This window comes from Camelina sativa, chromosome 11 (genome assembly GCF_030686135.1).
Source record: "Camelina sativa cultivar CO46 ecotype springtype chromosome 11, ASM3068613v1".
Taxonomy (NCBI): domain Eukaryota; kingdom Viridiplantae; phylum Streptophyta; class Magnoliopsida; order Brassicales; family Brassicaceae; genus Camelina; species Camelina sativa.
This window is the reverse complement of record NC_141890.1, coordinates 42,721,395-42,728,135: the sequence shown is the minus strand read 5'-3', so window position 1 is coordinate 42,728,135 and position 6,741 is coordinate 42,721,395.

The window sequence follows — 6,741 nt, the reverse complement described above, 5'->3', positions numbered from 1 at the left end:
AGGGCTCGTCCACCCGAGTGGTTTCCGCCGGCTCCCTCGTGGATTTCTACCATGACACGTTCTGTGTCGTCGCCGTGTATATATAAGAGAAGGGCTCCTGATGCGGTCCATCGAAGTAAGTGGTCTTTCATTAGGGTATAATGAGCAGCTTTTGCTTTGAGCCGTCTTTTGGCCCATTTGTCTGTTGGCACGTCACCATCGGCGAGATATGACCGGATTTCAACTCGCCAGGTCCGTTGGGTCGTTTTCTGAGGGAGGTTCGCATTGCCGACGCGATGTCGCCATTCGGTAGGTGGTTCGGATTTCGTTAGGCTGGTGAAGGCGAGGCATGTCTCGGCTCGTGTTCCCTCTATACTTGGCATATTGATGCTCTCAACTGGGATGATACGTCGTAGGTCCGGGTTGGACGTTGAAGCGAGTGCTGCTAAGGCGTCGGCCTGGGCGTTCTCCCCTCTGGGGATTTTGACGAGCTCGAATTTGTCGAACCGTTTGGACAGAATTTTGACGACGTCAAGGTATGCTGCCATCGGTTCGCTTTTTGTGTCGTATTCGCCCTATATTGATTGACAACGAGCTGTGAATCACAGAAAGCGTGGATTCGCCTGACTTGCATCCCGCTGGCGAGCTTAAGTCCGGCGATAAGTGCTTCATACTCGGCGACATTGTTGGTTGCTTGAAACCGAAGATGAAAAGATTGTTCTAAGATTTTGCCAGTTGGAGAAGTAAGGCGGATTCCCACACCGGACCCAAGGTGCGAAGATGCTCCATCCACATGCAATGTCCACCGGTCGTCTGTCGGGTCGGCGAGGGTTGGCCTGGATACGTCTAGTGATAGCTCGATTAAGAAGTCGGCCAACACTAGGGATTTAGCAGCTGGGCGTGTGCGGTATTTGATGTCGTACTCGCTGAGTTCGATCGCCCACTTCGTCAACCGGCCAGATTGATTTGGACTGTGTAATACATATCGTAAGGGCTGGTTGGATAGGACGACTATGGTATGTGACTGAAAATATGGTCGGAGCTTCCTTGCCGATGTGACGACTGCCAGGGCGACCTTTTCGACTTTCGGGTAACGCGTTTCTGCATCGTCAAGGATTTACTTATATAGAAAATAGGTCGTTGTTCTCCTCGGTCGTCGTTGACGAGAACGCCGCTGACGGCTGATTCAGAAACTGCGATGTAGAGTAACAGGATTTCTCCAAACTCTCGCTTGGTAAGGATCGGGGGGGTGGATAAGGAGCTCTTTAACTTGCTGAATGCATCGTGGCAGGCTTCGTTCCATTCGAACTTCCCTTTGGTCTTGAGGAGTTGGTAGAAAGGTAGGCACTTGTCAGTTGACCTGGATATGAAACGATTTAGGGCCGCAATTCGTCCAGTTAGTCGCTGCACTTCCCTAGCATTTTTTGGTGATGTAGGTCGAGTATTGCCTTAATTTGCTTGGGGTTTGCTTCAATGCCTCACCGGGTCACCAAGTAGCCGAGGAACTCTCCCGATTTGATTGCAAAAGTGCACTTGGCTGGGTTTAGCTTCATTCCGTACTTGCTTAAGACGTCGAAACATTGTCGTAAATGGTGATATGATCGTTTGCCCGCCGTGACTTGACAAGCATGTCGTCTATATAAACTTTCATCGTCCTACCGAGTTGTTCAGCGAACATTTTATTCACCAGTCGTGGTAAGTTGCCCCCGCGTTTTTTAAGCCGAAGGCATGACCTTGTAGCAGTATGTCCCCCTGTCTGTTATGAACGATGCTTTTTCCCGGTCGTCTTTGTGCATTAATATCTGATTGTACCCGGAAAAGGCGTCCATGAAGGTCAGCAGCTCGTTTCCCGCGGTTGCTTTGACGAGTTGATCGATTCGTGGCAAAGGGAAACTATCCTTTGGGCAAGCTTTGTTTAGGTCGGTAAAATCCACGCAGACTCGCCATTTCCCGTTCTTCCTTTTGACGACTACTGGATTGGCCAATCAGTCAGGATGTTTTATTTCGACGATGGATCCAGCGCCAAGGAGTTTGTCCACTTCGTTGTTTACGGCTTGAGATCTTTCGGGTCCTAACTTGCGTCGTTTTTGTTTGACTGGTTTGTGTGTTGGATCGGCATTAAGTTCGTGAGTTGTGACGGTTGTGACGGTTGGGTCGATTCCTTTCATGTCAGTTACAGTCCATGCGAATGTCGATATATTTGTTTTGAGAAAAGGATTAGCTCGCTTCGCATGATCGGGGTTATCTCTATTCTGATATTCACACACCGTTTCTTGTCAGTGTCGTCCAAACATACTTCTTCTGTTGCAGCGACGCCCTGCTGAATTGGGGTCGGATTTCCGTCGGTCGGTGACGAGCTGTCGTCGCCGACCCGCTGCTTTGATTGCTATAACTTCTTTCCTGTGAGAATTCTGTGTTCGATCAGGAAGCAGGCTCTTGTACTCTGTTGGTTTCCGCGCAGCGTATATATACCTTTCGGGGTTGGGAATTTGACGCACTGATGATACGTCGATGGTACTTGCTTTCATCTTATGGATCCACGGGGTCCCAAGGATTACGTTGTAGATAGTCAGCTTGTCGATGACGGCGAACCTAAAATACCTGCTCATGCTTCCCACAAAAATTGGCAGATCGATGGTGCCGACTGACATGATATGATCCCTATCGTAACCGGTCAAAGAATGGCATTCTAGCTTGATGTCACTCTCTCCCGATCTCCATTTGTGCCAGGACGTTCCTGAAGATCACGTTTACCGAACTTCGGTGTCAATCAAAATTCTTGAGACCTCGCTTTCGCTGATCAGTAATTCGACGACCAGGGGATCGTTGTGTGGCAGATCCAAACCTTCTAGGTCGTTATTGTCGAAAGAAATCGTTGCGTTTTCGGAGCTGATTTTTGAAGGCCACGACTTCCTTATTTCGGCCTGCTTAGTATAGTCTCTTATTGACCTGACCGAGTCATTGCATCCTGTTAATCCACCCATGATCATGTTTATCCGTCTTATGGTTGGGGGGCGCTGGTCGGCTTGTCGGTCTGTACGTTGCCGTTTTTCATGACTGATGGCGCCTAGAGTTTCCATTCGTCTTTGCTTTGATCGGCGAGGGTTTTGGAATCCTTGACAAATTTTCGAGCGATATTCTCAGCTCGCTTGATGTCGCTGTTACCGGGCCGGGTCGTCTTGCTTCTGTCAGATTCGATGACTATTGTCCCTTTTTTGTATCATTCCATCAGGATCGTTTGGAGGTAACGACATTCCTCAGTCGCGTGGGTGGCACTTTGGTGATAATCACAATACTGGGTCGCACTGCTCTCACCTCCTTCCTTCCGGATGTATTTATTTTCGCCGATGGCAAAAGTTCGACGAGTTCGATCTTGATTTCTGGTAAAGTGTTCTCGTGGCTCGACATATTCGACTTTCAGAGCTGTGATTACTGGCTGCTTGGTCGCGACGCTTGTTTCGCCGGAGTGTTTCTTAGCGTTGACCACTTTCTCTTCTTCAAGCTCGATGTGTTTCGCGGCTCGTCCCAGGGCGTCAGCTATGTTTCCACATGAGTTAAAGATAGCTATTCTTTAAATCTAGACTCGTACCAACGTGCGTTCTTGAGTGCAATGATAGCAGCCGCGTCTGGGATCGAGATGTTGACGACAACCTCTCTAAAGCGTCCAATAGAAGACCAGAGTGATTCATTTCGTTGTTGAGGCAGGGCGTGTAGGTCGGCATGAGAGTTCTTGTTTTCCATTAGAACAGAGAATTGCTTTAAGAATGCAGTTATCAGGTCCTTGATACTATCGCTTGACCCAGGTGTCAGTCTTGAGAACCAGCTTAAAGCGGTTCCTGTCAAATGCTCAGCAAAGACCTGGCAGGCTCCAGCATCGTATTCCGTCGGGATGAACTGTAAAGGGCCGAGGGATACACCGAAGGTAAGCAAGAAGTCTCGCGGGATCGACCATGCCGTCATAATAGTCCAACCTTGGCTTGACTGCACGTTTTACCGCCGTAGTAGCGAGTCTTCTAGAGAACGGGGTTCGTTGCGTTGCTTCGAGCATGAGATCCACTTCAGGTGCTTTACTTGTTGCTCTATGAAGACTGTTACCATTTCTTGCATCTTCTCTCAAATTTCTTTTAGCTCGGCGTCTTTTGTCCCATTGTCTCGCTCGTCGATGCGTGGGGCGGGATTGCGCTCTGGTTAACCTCCTCGTACACTTGTCCCTAGCGTCGTCCTGGCTGGATGAAACTTGCCAAATTTTTTCCTGGTGGAGTGGAGATGGTTGATCTCGTCCTGAGAGTTGATCTGTGCTGCAGTCAGCGCGTCTAGCCGAGTATTAGTTCGCTCTTCTTGTTGGTCGAGACGCATCAATATCCCACGAAGAGTTCGTCTATACTGGAAACGGGTTGGCTACTGAGCAATGCGAGCTGCGCAGGATTCGGCGTTGGCTCTTCGGTCGCCGGGCTGGTTAAGTTTGTCGCAATGACGAACGTCCCTGGGCTCTCTGTCGCCGCAGCCTTTCTTGGGGCGTCCGGAGTTGGGAGTGTGGTTTGTTCCCCTTGATCCGCCGCTGGAGTGGTCGTTCCACCCGACGAACCAGCTTCCTTACTTCCTTCTTTAGTAACAATGGTCATCTCGTCTAGTTGTTGTAGGTCCGTTCTTCAAACTTTCAAAGAAGATTTCGACTTGGCTCCCCCTACCTGGCGCGCCAAATTGTTGATGTCCAGATCGGTCACAATTAGAATGTTTAAGTTCGGTAAAGGATGGTCGAAGTTTTCTTCTATTAATCGGTGTCGAAGCACAAAAGACGGGTTACAATACAACTTAGACGAGTTAGCAAGTAATGAACGAGTTAGAATGGACGAGTTAGACGGACGAGTCTTCGAATCCTTCGCTTCTAACCTTCAACAGGTAAAAAGCCTTGTACTTGCTATTCGTACCTTTTGTCTTTGTCTCTCCTTTTTTCTCCCTTTGATCGAACGCCGTGCGCCTGCTTTTATAGGGAACTGTGTCGGGTCGTCCATTACAAAGACCAAAATACTCCTTCCCTTCCTGAAGGTTTATTTGGGCCTTCTTATGGGCTGGGCCTTTTGTTAGGTTACGGGCCTACCCCTAACAGTAACCCTCGTCAACATCACTTAGTCTATTGATCGTGACCATTTCTCCGTCCAAGACTTATGTCGTGGATGAATGTTCGACAAACCGTGTTATCACTTGCGCCAATTTGCTTCCTAGTCTTAATTTACAAGTTCTTATGGATCCTTCATCGATCTACTTTTCTGTAGCCGCTGTTTTTTCCCTTTGATGTTGTCTCTAATTTGTGTTAAGCTTCATTATCTTTTATCCTATGGTTTGTATGAACCTATTTTAGATTGATTAATGAAAACAAGTCTTTGTCTCAAAAAAAAATAAAAAAAACTCATAAGACCATTTATCTGTTTAGTAAGGTTTTGATATTTCTAAAAGTCGTACAAAAAATAAAAACAAAAAAGTAGAAAAGAGACGTAAAGATGTAAAAACAATGTTTTGATCGTTAGTTACAGTTCACATACTTTATCATTAACTAAGATCTTATCAATGTGGACATTACTTATCAAATTTTACTTTTAACCATTGAACTTCAGTGTTTGCCAAAAAAAAAAAAAAAAACATTGAACTTCAGTAGAGTAGAACTTTCAATACATGACAGACTGCCAATCTTACTATGAATTGAATTTAGGAACCAATCCACACTATGGTCTATTTGCACAGTTTTTGGAGGAGAATAAACTACTACTCCGTAATGGGGAATGATATGCATTTGGAACCTGGTCACACATTTATGTAGTCTTAACTCTAACCACCAAGAGGTGAATTTAAACCCAATATTATTTGTTTCAAACATAGCTTGAATAGATTACCACTTCATTCATTTTGTAACTAAGGTATTTAAAAAATTTAACATATAAAAAATGAAAAATGAAGCTAATTTTTAAAATATAAGAAATTAATAATTAAGCTAATAATAACAAGTTGCTTGAACTCTGAAAACTTACATACATACAAAAAAAATTATATGTATCAAAATAAATATTCCCAAATATAACACTACAAAAATTTCAAAAAAGATGTGGCTGTTGGAATTCGAGCCCAGATCTCCACAGCCACAACGTGGAATTCTTACCACTAAACTACAACCAGCCACCTTGTTTATTGTTACTCAAAATCTGATAAACCAATTTGGTTCTGTTAATGGGCCAGGGCAACGCAGCGTTTTGGGTCAAGTTCGTTTCTGGTGCTGTGTTCTGTTTCGTCTCTCTCTGTGCCTATCCAGTGCGTTTCTCTCCACAATCCTTTCGTCTTCTTCTGCCGAAATTTTCACTAAAAAAAACGAACAACGCAAACTGCTAAAAAGCTTTCACAAAGATTGAAAACTTCAACTGCTTTTTTTGGATTTTTTGATCCTCTTCTCTCTTCACAATACCCTATTATCAATTTTTCGGTATCTGGTTTTTTGTTTTGGTACTCTAATCTTCTTCAACCTCCAATTTCTAAACGAAGCTTAGAGGTTTCGACGACTCTCTAACCGCCGCCTTTTCTCTAACAGAGAAGAGACTTCAATTGGTTTGCCTCTCTTTTTCAATCTCCGTGACTTGTGGGGAGATTTGTTTGTTCTTAAATTTGTATTGAGGAACTGATGTTAGCATTGTGCATGCGCTGTATTCAATCTTAATTCTGTTTTGAAATGTTTTTGGATTTGATTTGCGTTTGGATTCTTTGGTGGTTAGAGAGATT